Source organism: Falco naumanni, chromosome 3, assembly GCF_017639655.2.
Source record: "Falco naumanni isolate bFalNau1 chromosome 3, bFalNau1.pat, whole genome shotgun sequence".
NCBI classification, from domain to species: Eukaryota; Metazoa; Chordata; class Aves; order Falconiformes; family Falconidae; genus Falco; species Falco naumanni.
This window is the reverse complement of record NC_054056.1, coordinates 46,464,474-46,476,974: the sequence shown is the minus strand read 5'-3', so window position 1 is coordinate 46,476,974 and position 12,501 is coordinate 46,464,474. Positions and strand designations below refer to the sequence as shown.

At 38.2% G+C, this 12,501-nt stretch overlaps 1 long non-coding RNA gene across 1 annotated transcript in view; it reads right to left on the bottom strand.

Annotated features, from left to right (window-relative positions):
* Positions 1-5,632: 5,632 nt before the first annotated feature.
* LOC121085765 overlaps positions 5,633-12,501 on the bottom strand; it is a 342,524-nt gene continuing 335,655 nt past the window's right edge. The window contains exon 3 of the long non-coding RNA XR_005827182.1: positions 5,633-5,812. This is a non-coding gene — a long non-coding RNA (uncharacterized LOC121085765). The remainder of the gene's footprint in view (positions 5,813-12,501) is intronic.

The window sequence follows — 12,501 nt, the reverse complement described above, 5'->3', positions numbered from 1 at the left end:
TTTCCTGTGCCTTTTTCCATAACAAAGATTGTGATGCTTCTTACTGCTGAAAGCCTGCTAGAAACCTAAGAAAAAATATCTGAAAATGAGTCTGTTACACTCGATTGAACAGAATTTTACATTAAAGAGAGGAGAAGTGCCTCAGATTCAAGGTGCATTTCTAGGAAAAAGGGAAGATGACATACATATTTAGCTTCTTTTTTCTTCGTACTGTGTAAATTCTATTTCTAGGAAAATAATTGAACACTGCTAATGGTATACATGGAATTATATATATAGAAGATGAAGATCTATACATTTTCAAGGTTAGCCTTCAATTAGCCCTTCACTAACACTACCAAACATAGCTCAAATGTACTTGCCTGGATGCTACCTTGCCCGGATGCTACCTTGCCCTTACAAACTAAAATAAAAAAAGTATGTTCCCCTAATATCTCAGTGTCCATATAATCTGGTTCTGAAATTTCCTAAATGAGAAAAAAATATTTGCTTTCTTTATGATAAGAATTGTGTTTATTTTCACAAAGATAATGCATAGTATTTTGCCTTTTTGATACACCTATTATATAAACAAATCAACATCTAAGTGTAGCACAATTGTTGCCTTAGGTAAGCCAGTATTTCACTTCTTTAATATCTCAAGGGTTTCCAAATAATCATGCAAAGTAGAGCGGCTTGCTTCATTTTCCACTGTCCTGCAGGCAGGCTGAATAGAAATTCACGAAGCATTTTTTAATACAAGAACGGATTTTGCTCAAACTGTTGTTTTTTTAAATAGATGCATTTTCCCAATTAAATACATATTTTTATTTAGGAATAATATAATATAAAAAACCCCATAAAATTCTAACACTGTACTGCCAAACTTAAGTTCTGTAACTTGATTTTACATTAAATAACACACATTATTCAAGTATTATGTATCTGTTGGTAAAGATTTGCTGACCATCAAACCGCTGAGCTGGGAGAGTTTGAGTGACTGGAGAAAACAGTCTCCGATGAAGTGTTCAGTCCAAGTTTGATAGCTGTAGCTTCCTCTGCAGGTGCAGAGAAGGTATTTTCTTCATGTTATTCAGGTTAGCTCTGTTCAATATCTAGTTCATGCAAAGCTATCTCTTGGGAGCAGATAAAGGCAGGAAATCTTACTTTCTACTGTAGGTAAAAGCTCCATGGCAAAGGCTGAAATGTGCTAATTCTAAAGTCTTGCAGAAGGCAGTAAACAGAAAGAAACACACAGTTCTGTTTACTCAGTACAAAAAATGGTTTATTTGACTAATAAATAACCTTAAGTAATAAATAAATAAAAAATTAAACCTGTAGTAAATGTGAAATGTCATTGTTTATTTCTAAGTTAGCAAAGAGTAAAAATCAGGAATCTGGATAAATAATTAAGGAGCTTTTATATGATTCCAAAACGCAACTTAGTAAAGCTCCACCTTATACAAACAGAAGTACCTAATGTAGACCAAGTAGTAGTCAAAATAATATGGTGCATGATATTCTCACAACAGTGGAATAGGACTGATTATAATCATCAAGGACTTTTTTCCCCATCACCATTTTGACCATGGGAATTATGCTGCCAGTCAACAACACTGTAAGCAAGGAGAATATGATGTAAAAGAAAATTACCCACTCTTATTTGGGTAATAACATACTTCCCAGTCTAGATTATCAAATAAGTGAGGTCACCGGCTGTATTTACTGCTACACTGTGGCAGCAAACCAAAATACTTCAATGATCCTAGATGAAAGGAACCAACCTTTTTCCAGGAAATCAATTAGAAAGTAAATGCATGAAAGAAAGACAGATTTCAATTGTGTTCCTTCCTTGCTTTCTCCCATAGTAAGGCCATGAAATCAGCTCTTGGCTTCTTTTAAAAAAGCCAAAGCAGACTGAGCACTTCAATTTTGTTGCAGAGGTTTTCTTCATTGTACTAATGATTTCTGTGGCTCTTTTCTGACGCTCTCTGCTGTTTTCAGCACCCTTTCTTAAAGCACAGGTGCCAAAACACAGCTTTCTAGCATCAGTATTGCCAAAGCCAGACTCAATGACCAAAGCAACGAACCCAGTTCTATATAATCAATTTTCTCACTTGAGTTGCTTATCTGCTGCGATTCCTGAAATATTTCCCTTAAAGGTTAGGACTCCTTAGTACACAATTCCTCTTTCTTTCAATGGAGCTAGTATTCTTCAGCCTTAAATTCAGTATTTAGCTTTATGTAGATGGATTGAGGTTACCAAGCAACCTAGGTTCCTTGCTATAGCAAGTGGCCTGGACTGTTTGTATTTTTTGTAAATTTCATTGACAGTGATGTTCTATCAGCTTCCAGGTTGTCTGAAAAATACTGAGAATGTACATCTAATCATGAACCTTGCTAAAACCTGCTGCAAATGCCCTCCCTCTTTTATGACTCCTCATGCCAAGTATTTGCTGTGATGTGCTCCTTTAGCATGTGCTCTATTGACATTGTGTAGGGTTAATTTTTTGTCAAAACATTGAATAGATTGAAGTAAATTCTAATAAATACTTTTCCTGGGAATATTGTAGAGCCAAGGTAGCTGAAAGGTACTGTAATCAGAGGTGAGGGATTTGGGTTCCAATACTACTTAGTAGAAGAGGAAATTGACTCTGTGACTATCACAATTCTGCACTACAAAATAAAAGGAGATAAGACCACCACTACTTCTGGCTAGGCTGTGAATCTGCCTGTCCTCTCATTTGCTTTTGTAACATCTGCCTCAAACCACAATGTTGTTAGTTAAACTCAATTAATCTGCCTAAACCCAAATGGAGCCTCTTCCCACAACCCCTGCCTCATCTCAAAATAAACCACTCCCTTTTCTCCATTCAGATTGACTACTTATTATTTATTTCCTGGGTTGATGAAGTGATAAATCAGTTTTGTGCACAGTCCTGATATGCTTAATGACATAGAGATCCAGTAATTCAATTATTAGGCTTGGATTCATTGTGTCAAATGGCCTCACTTCCCTGTGGTCTGCTTTTCACAGTAAACAGGAAAGAGTTTCAAAATTGCATCTTAGAGACAAATCCAAGAAGAATTGAGGGTGTTGGCTCTAGCTTGTTTTTCCTCTTAGTAAAATCCAAGTGAATAGTCAATGAAGTAGATATGGAAACTCATACTGTTATACACATCTCTGATGCATTACGGCCCAGACAGGAAAGGGAACCACACAGAGGTGCAGATAAATAGAAGAGACACCACTTAGGAGCGAGTCGTGTATCCAGTATATCTACTTTTGGGAAGAGAGAAATCTGAGTCATGACCCTGTGTTCCTTTCAGACCCCAAGTAAAACTCAAAAGTTTGGCTATGTGCTTATAGCCGAAATGCCTGAAAAGCAACCAAGCAAGCACTGAGAAAGAAGGAAACTGGTTTTGCACTTGTAAAAATAATGGAGACAGAGCAAAATCTTACAATTTCATCTGCTTGTGTAGAATGTGACATTTCAGGTGTTCAATCTATAGTTTCTAATAAAATTACATTGAAGTAATATAGATAATATAAGCCCAAAGATTTTCAGTCCTGTATTTTTGCTAATTTATGTGAGAAGTTATTAAATAGTGCAAATTCTTTATATCACTTTTTCTTCTTTTATATGAAATAATACATCAGAAGACTTTTATTTTGGAGATTACTGGTAGCTAAACCTGCTTAATTATGATATACCAAGTCGTGATATATTAGATACTGTATGACTTAAATTCAATGTATTTTCTTCATCTTTATCTCACAAATATGCAGTGGCAAAAATTGATGATATCCTAAAATTTCATTACATATCATCCACAGGATAATCAAATATGACTGTCAAAGTTGAGGCAGCCTTTAACCAGGCACTGAGTTTCATAAAATCCATTTGGTACGCTGGAGTGGAATGTATTCCTACAAGAAGCAAGTAATACAATGTAGAGGGATTTTTAAAGGACCGAGGACATATGTTACCATTGTCTGGGTTGGACAGCCCAGGCCTGTTAGTTGAAGCTGCAGAGCAGCTTTAAATTGTCCTGGGAACAAGCAGTGGGAGAAAGAAAAGAAGCTGTGCACAAACAAGAAGCCAGGTGCAGAGCAAGTCCTGGGAACGGCGAAATCAACACACTCTCATCGGCACACTCTGATAAGACACCTGCAGCATGCTCACCGTCAGCGGCACGGACCCCACGTGGCCTGGAGACTTTTATCCAATCACCTGTGTGTAAAGTTGGGTGAGCGGTCGGTTTAAGTTATAAATATGACCTGTTTGTTTAATAAAGTGAGCATGGAATGTAGCCATATTGGTGTGATTGTCGTGACTTGGCTGACTCTCCATGGGGGACCCTCTTTGATATAGTATTTACAGCGGCTGTATGAAACTATAAAGAAAGATGAAGTGTAGTAGAGATAGAAGAATCTTCATTGTTATTCTGGTGAAGCAGTCTCTGGAAATATAAGAACCCTCACATAAGAAGCTAGGATGAGTGGACTCCATTGTTTAGAAATAATTTTGAGTTTTAAAAAGTAGTTTCCTATAAATGATATTCTTTGGAAACAGAAAAACTTTAAGAAGTTCTGAAGTTCTCCCTCAACAAGTCCTGGACAGAAAGGAGCTTTCTTTTCTGTTCCCCTTAGTAAAGAAACTTTTCCTCCCCCTTCCAATGCAAGTTGTTCTTTTTCTTCTCTGCTTTTCCCAATCCTACCGGAGCTTCTAACACTCTTTCCTCTAATTGTAGAAGTTTTCCTTGGATACTATTATTTCCAGCAGTTTCCAAATTATTTCAGCTTCGTTTCCCTAAGTCCAGTAAAAACTTCTAAATTGTTAAATACTTTTATTTTCCCCTTGCTATAAAATCTCTGCTATTTTTGAGAGATACTGTTATATTTGTCTCAGTTTTCACCTTGGACTTCACTCAGATTGGCAGGAGTAACAACTTGTAGGTTACTTTTTAAAGCTTAAAAAACTTTGAAAAAAGTTTTTTTCTTGTTGCTTTAGAATTGATGCCAAGGATCAGACAAGCTCTTCCTCCCAGTTCCCAGCATAAACACAACAGAGTCTGTGAAATCATAAAAGTAAAAAGTCCAAAGACCCTTTTCAAGGCTTGAGTTCCCCCATTTTACATCAGTTTACCTTTGAGGTAGTATTTGAGTAGATGCAGTATTAGCAAACTCGTGATGTAATAAAACTCTGAGACTAAGCAGTTCAACCTTTGAAGAGTAAGACAGGCAGAGGGAGCACAGAAGACTACATGGGCAAAGGAGGCATGTGAAACCAGTTTTTGTATCCATGTAAAATCCTGGCAAATTTTACGGTCCCATTTACTACAATGAGTAACTTCTGGAGGCTCCCAGAAGAAAAAGAAGAGCCCAACTACAAATGGATAAACATTTCCTGACCCTGATGCCACACAAGTCTAGTGTCAGAAAAGAGGCTTTAACCATTTAACGTTTTACCAGGAAAAAGTCCCAAAACACCCAGAGATACAACTACAGTCCCACTGGCATTACAAGTTGAAATAATCAGGTGAGTCAGTACTTCATCTCAATTGTATCTGCAATATTGATAGGTTTAATTCTAGCTGGGAAAGTTTAAGATCAGTTTCATACTATTCAATTTGCACTCAGGTTCACTTGGCCCAGAAAATGATTATGGTAGTCCATGTAATAAATACAATCAGGAATACAGGGGAGAAAACAAAACGGAGAATGAACTTACTTGTCAGAAGGCCAGCAATATTTTAAAACCTGCTGTTGGTCAGTTTTTGCAGTCACTCTGTGGTCTCAAAGAAGATACCTAAAAGTGTTGAGTATGCTCTGAAAAGAAGAATAATCAAGGACTTAGTAATTATACCACCTATCAAATACTAAAACAAAATTTGACCATAATAACTTGCTTTCCCATTTTATGATATTATTCATTCATAAAATATTTTTTAATTTCACCACTGAATATGCAGAGAGTTTATGGGCTTCTGCAAGTTGAACTGCTTAGATGAGGCCTCCTGGAGTGCACAGGGAATCAGAACAAGAAGAGTAATTATTTAATTTATTCTCTTGCACAGCAACATTCCAAAGCTCTTCCAGTTGTGAGGGAGCAGTGAAAATGAAAGAGGTCCAGCTCCTTTCTGCTATAATAAAACAATACGCTGGAGTAAATTACTTTCCAAAACAGGCAAATAAAATCATGTCCCTAAACATCTTTCAAATAATTGAGTAGGGTGCATTGGCTATCTTTTGGACTAGTTAATGTATTTGGCCTCCTTATTTGTGATCTAATAGCTGAGGATGTCCCTTTGTACTCACAATGTTATTCTGCATTTCAAGTCTCGCTTTGTAATTTCCAATTGCCCTTAACAGACAGGACAGTTGGCTGACTCAAGAAGCCATCTCAGCCCTCCAAATCAAAATGAAACTGAAAGATTGGGAGATGACCAGCACTTCCATCTATGCAGACTCTCGAGGAGGAGGTAGAGGAATTGGGAATAAAGGAGTGAAGCTGAGCCCAGGAAAAAGAAGGGGTAGAAGGAAGGTGTTTTTAGTGTTGTCTTTGTTTCTCACTATCCTACCCTATTTTTACTTGGCAATAAAATAAATTAATTTTCCCCAAGTCAAGTCTGTTTTGTTGCTCATGACAGTACTTGGTGAGTTATTCACTTGTCTTTATCTCAACCCATAAGATTTTCTATCATATTTTCTCCCCCCTGTTCTGCTGAGAAGGGGAAGTGAGAGAGCAGATGGGTGGGTTGCTGGTCAAGGTCAACCCACCCCAGCTATAAAATAATGTTTCTATTGCCAGTCTCTCCAAGACCAGCAGGACTGAGACTGGAATGGGAAAAAAAAAGCCATACAAAGAAAATTCTGCCTATAATGGATGGGAGTAAACAGAACCAGTAAGGAACAGAACTCCTCAGAGAAAACCGTGTGAACAGGAAATCTTCATACACCCCTAAATTCTGCACTGTAGTGCAGCCACAAATTTGAAACCAGGAGCTTATGTTAACAAGCAAAAAGTCAAATGACTCGTACTTCATGAAAGGAGAGTGCTGAAAAGCTCATTTAAAAAAAGATCTCTGTTTGTGATATGATACTGAAGTGTTTTTGGCCCATTAAGGAATTTTTGACAGTGATCACTGAAATAAAACATTAGCAAGTGTTTTAAAGTCAGAGATGAGACTGATCAACTTGCAGTAATATATTTATTCTGTCAGCACTTCTTTTAGAAACAACTATTTAAAGTCTTTCACAGCTAGGTTTTAACAATCCTGAGGTGATTTATTTAATTCCAGATTTCATTAAGCTCCAGAACTTTCTCTTAGCAACCATTATGATAGCAATAGCATATTTTGGTTATGAAAAAGACTGAAGGGCTATGCAACTCTTTCTGATATGGAAGACTATGGGATGAAATCTTCATTGACTTAGTACAGCAAAGGATTAAGCACTTGTTTGGATTCCCCTGGGTTAGGTCAGGATATGCCTTACAGCAGCAAAATTAGCAAAATCCTCTCAGATAAAACTCATTGAATGAACTCTTTCCTGAATGTGTTTCTTGTTAGAATTAATGTTCTGTTAAAATAATCAACAACTCTCCAAAAAGATGTGGTCCATGGGAAACATTCACACTGCCTCACATACTCGTGTGAGAAAGCTCTGGTATAACAAAACCTAGAACAATATAAATCGCCACTAGAACTAAGGGAATATCAAATTCTACCAACAATCTCCTGTTTACAGCCTAAAAGACTCTTGTAATTTAGATGTGTTTTCATGGCTAAATAACCAAGGTCTCATGCCTGTACCCTGGGAAATCTTTAAACACACAGTGAAATTAACTGATAGTTGGGAAGCAGAGCTGGGAAACAGCTTTATGAAAATGTCACCTAAATCCTCATCAACTGTCAAAAATATAAAATGGTATATTAGGAAATAATAGGAAAAGAACATAAAACAGCAGAAGAAAACGTGATAATGCTGCCATAAATACCCACTGCCCACCTAGCATTTTGAATATTGAATGCAGTTTCAGTTATGTCATCTCAAAAATGACAGGACAGCAGTAGGAGGATAAAGAAAAGGGTGACAGGGTGATCAAAGGTATCAAAGGTGTGTAATGGCTTCTATACTAGGAGAGAAAAAAAAAAAAAGCCTTAAGATTTTTATATTGTAAGAGAATCAAACACGGGAAAGGACTGTGACAGAGCCCCAGAAAACCATGAACAGTACTGAGAAAGTGAATAAAGAATGCTTTTTTACTGTATTTCATAGTACAGGAAGCAGTCCCAATAAAATGAGCAGTTAGGAAGTTTAAAACATGAAACCCAGGAAAGGATGCTTTCCACAAAGATCATAATTAAATGGTGAAACTCACTGCCACAGGAAGTGGTAGATGCCACATACACGTATGGGCTTTAAAAAGCAATTCACTGTGGTGGTAAAAGAAACAGTGACCAGCCTGTATTTTACACAGAGATGCAAATATAAGCCTTCAGCTTAACAAGCATTATGGAGCGTTGTGGGATGATACCAAGGGAAGTGATCCTTTGGTATTATTTAAATACAGCTGTCACAATGTCCCCATGTATTTTGCTCTTTTATTGCATTCTTGGTGATATCTTGCAACATGCAAATGTTAGAGAGTATACTGTGCCTCCAGCTAGTGCACTATGAAGATTTTGAGGGCAGAAAATTCCTAGTTTTCCTGGTCCCCCTGTGCAATTTCGCATCCTAAGGTAATTAGAATAAATGAGGGGATTTATTTTTACATAGACAAGACCACCCATAGTTTTAGAAATAAAAAAAATCAATATAATGAGAATTATAATAATACTCCGTACTGTACAGACCCGTCATAATCTTGTAATGTTTTGGTACCTTACATAAATGAATAAATAAGAATGGTTGTACTAGGTCAGACAGAAGATCTGTCTATCTAACGCAGCATCCCATCTACAACAGTGGCCAAAATACAGAGTTAGCTTTGGCTGGCATGACGTGTTCGCATTTCAGGACATTATATACTTTAGAAAGCCATGCAAACCTTTTCCGTCCTGAACAGGCACTGAGTAATAACTATGGAAGGAAAAGTTCTGGAGGAAAATCCTCCTCAGGTCCAAGTCCTGGTTCAGTTCACATCAGTTGGGATCACACTAAACTATGTCCCATCTCTCCTCTCACATGCTGTTTTTCACTGAAAAGTAACATGGGTAGGTAGTGGGATGGAGTAGTGATAGCAACCCAGGTTAGTGATCTGGGCAACCAAGATTCTGGGCACACATGTCCCACAGCTTAGGTGCCACCTGCACAACGAGAGATCTAGTTAGCCAAAGCTAGTCAGAACATTTTCATCATAGTATTATGAAATCATTTCCTAGACATAGCCTTTTATCTCGTAGGAAGTATCAGTCATCCCGTGGTGGGACTGGCAAGCCCTTCACTTGTAGCATGATGGTGAGCAGGGTAAAGTCTTTCATGAAACTGCATCAGATGAACACAAGATGTATACAGTGTTGAAGCAACCTTGCATATTCACAAAAAAACATTTCATCACCACAATAAACAGAAAGTGACAATTCTACATATCCAATGACTATGCATTTGTCTGGAAAAATCTCTCTATTCCTCCATCATGAGTTAGAATAAACAGTTAAAATTAAGATCACTAACTATACAAGAAATAATATTTTCTTCCTCTTTTTTTTTTTTTTTTTTTTTTTGAGGGGGGGAAAGGCAGTATCATTACTTATTTCCATAAAATGACAGTTTTGTTTATCAATCTCTTTAATGTTCAGTAGCAGTTGGATGCCAATCCTGAGGCTTCTTAGAAAACCCTAGCCTAAAGCCTGCCTGCCTGAGCAGGCTGCACTATTAGAACTTTAAATGGTAAGCCCCTCTGCAGAAATGTTTATATCAATCCAAAATAGCATATTTGGACTAAATTTAAACCAATTCCTAAGACCCTTGCCCCTACAAGGGAAACTAGACTGAAGAGAGATTGCAGAAAAAGCTACTTCTAACTACCCACATTGCAACAGACTACTCCTGAAATTCATGCTCTATACAAAGGAATGGCAGCCATTCAAAACTGATGGGAAAGAAATGAGGTTTACCTCCAAATAAATGTGTCTGTATAACTTTCTTCAATTATTTACCTAAATTAACATGAAATCATTATTTTGGCCAAGGCAAAAAACTTTCTTATGCAGGCACATACTTACCCCAATGCCTGTCCACTCAATAAGGGTGACTTATTGTTCAGTGTAAGTGCACAAGCCAGAAGAACATGTTCCAGTGGCACAGAAGCAAACTGCCATGAGCCACAGGATATTACTGACTGTATGCTAGTAACTGAGCTAGCAGACTCTAGGGCAGGGTATTCAAGTCCCTGAATGGCTGACAAAATCCCTAGTAAAAATCTGGGTTCTTTTTCTGGGGGATGGGAAACACAAAAACCTTTCCAGTGTAATTTTACTACTGTGGCATGAGGTGGGACTGCTGGTGTGGGTGGACCCCAGGCCTGAGGAATGCTTGGCTTGTGGGGCACAGTACACCCGTATTTCCAAGTCAATTAGGAAAGCACTCCTGCTGCAGTTGAGACCACAATAGACCACACTGGCTCAATCACTTTTGTAACAGTTTACTGCATTGTCTCCCAAAGCACATCTGAAGAATTAAACTTTGCACTGTATAAAAGACCCCCAGTCAGCTGGAACCCCTGTGGAGACAATGAAGCAACTCAAGGGCACCTGCAAACTACTCCTTAGCGTACTGGACATGCTAGTCCCCCCCCGCCCCCCGTTAGCCTCACCCACCCACCTACACTTAACCTTGGCAAAAAAATAGAATTTTGTTGTAGCTTGTGTCGGGCTTAAAAATAATATGAACTATATTATGCCTACAGGGCTTCTGCTGCTGGTACAAGAATCAACACTAAACCTACTAGCCCAGCTGCATCGTAATAAACACGGCTCAGATAACAATGGTGTGCCAACAGCTCCTTGTATAGTCCTGGCTGCATTTTTTGATGGAAAACAGGAGTATACAAAGAAATAATGAAATTAATAGGAATAGGTTAAAGGGTAAAAAAAAAATATTATTGTATGATAGCTTAATTCTTTGTATTGGGTGTAAGGTGTCAAAGTATTGGCAGTGGGGGGCTGCAGGCGTGGAGCCAAGATGGTGGTACCTCTGAGAAACATATTTAAGAAAGGGCAGAAAATGCCACACAGGCAGAGGAGGAGGGAAAAAAGATGACTGAGAAACAACAGAGGGAGCACCAAGGTCAGAGGATGAGGAGGTGCTCCAGGCACTGAGCAGATATCCCCTGTGGCTTGTTGAGGACCCCGTGCTGGGCAGGTAGGTGTTTCATGAAGGACTGTGGACCATGGGAGAGATTCCAGGCTGGAGCAGGGGAGAAGAGTGAGAGTGAAGGAGCAGAAAACTAAATTTTCCCCAAGTTGAATCTGTTTTGCCTGTGACAGTAACAGACAAGCGATCTCCTTGTCTTTATCTTGACTCATGAGCTTTTCCATCCTATTTTGTCACCTGTCATTCTGAGGAGAGGGATTGAGAGAACAGCTGGGTGGGTGCCTAGCCATTAGCCAAGGTCAACCCACCACATCCTTAGAGCAGGCAACACCTTTACTTTCTGTGGAAAGGTTCATACTGCGTTCATTGCACCATCTCAATTATATACATGGATTCCATACCTTCAGTTAACTTAATCTGAACTGCTCTGAGCAATCCCTATATGGACAAGGAAGAATTCTGTTCTCAGGGACCATGAGGATGCCACTCTACTTTCCTACTACATCCATTGTAACTAGTTTGTAAATGCATTATCCAACCCTATTTCCTGCTTGCAAATTGTTAATGAGCAGATTTCTGCCAATGTATTTGTTAATTATGGACTAAAATTATTTTGACAAAGCAATTTTAACATGTGGGTTGTTTGTCAGCTGTTTGCTGTTGGCTATGCATTGTTAGTAATTGTTTTGACTTCTGCCTTATGTGCCTTATGGTGCAGGAAGAATGATATTGTTCATGAATGGCTACCTCATAGTAACAATAATGTTTCTGCTTACTGAACAGATGAAAACAGCTTTCCAAAGACACAGGTGAGTAAGGAACAGCTGAGTAACAAGCAGCAAAATAACTAGCACTTTAGTTTGCACCTGGATATTGTTGTTTGCGTGTGAGTACAAAATACTCAGCAGAGCAAAGCCCTTCCTCACACATGTAAGTATATTTCAATTCTTCTCGAAACACATTGAAATGCCACCAAATCAAATATCTGTTTGGATCTAACAGATATTTTTGTCAAATGTTATAGCAGTAGTGAATCCATTTAATCTGTAAGAAAACAAGTTTGCTGTGACCACCATGTAGTCTGTAATGCAAAGATTGCCATATTACTGAAGGAGTTTTGAGTGCAAGTGCTATGGGCACAACCAATTAAGATTATTATATTTGCTGTAAGTTTGGACAGACACCTGGAACGATTTAAT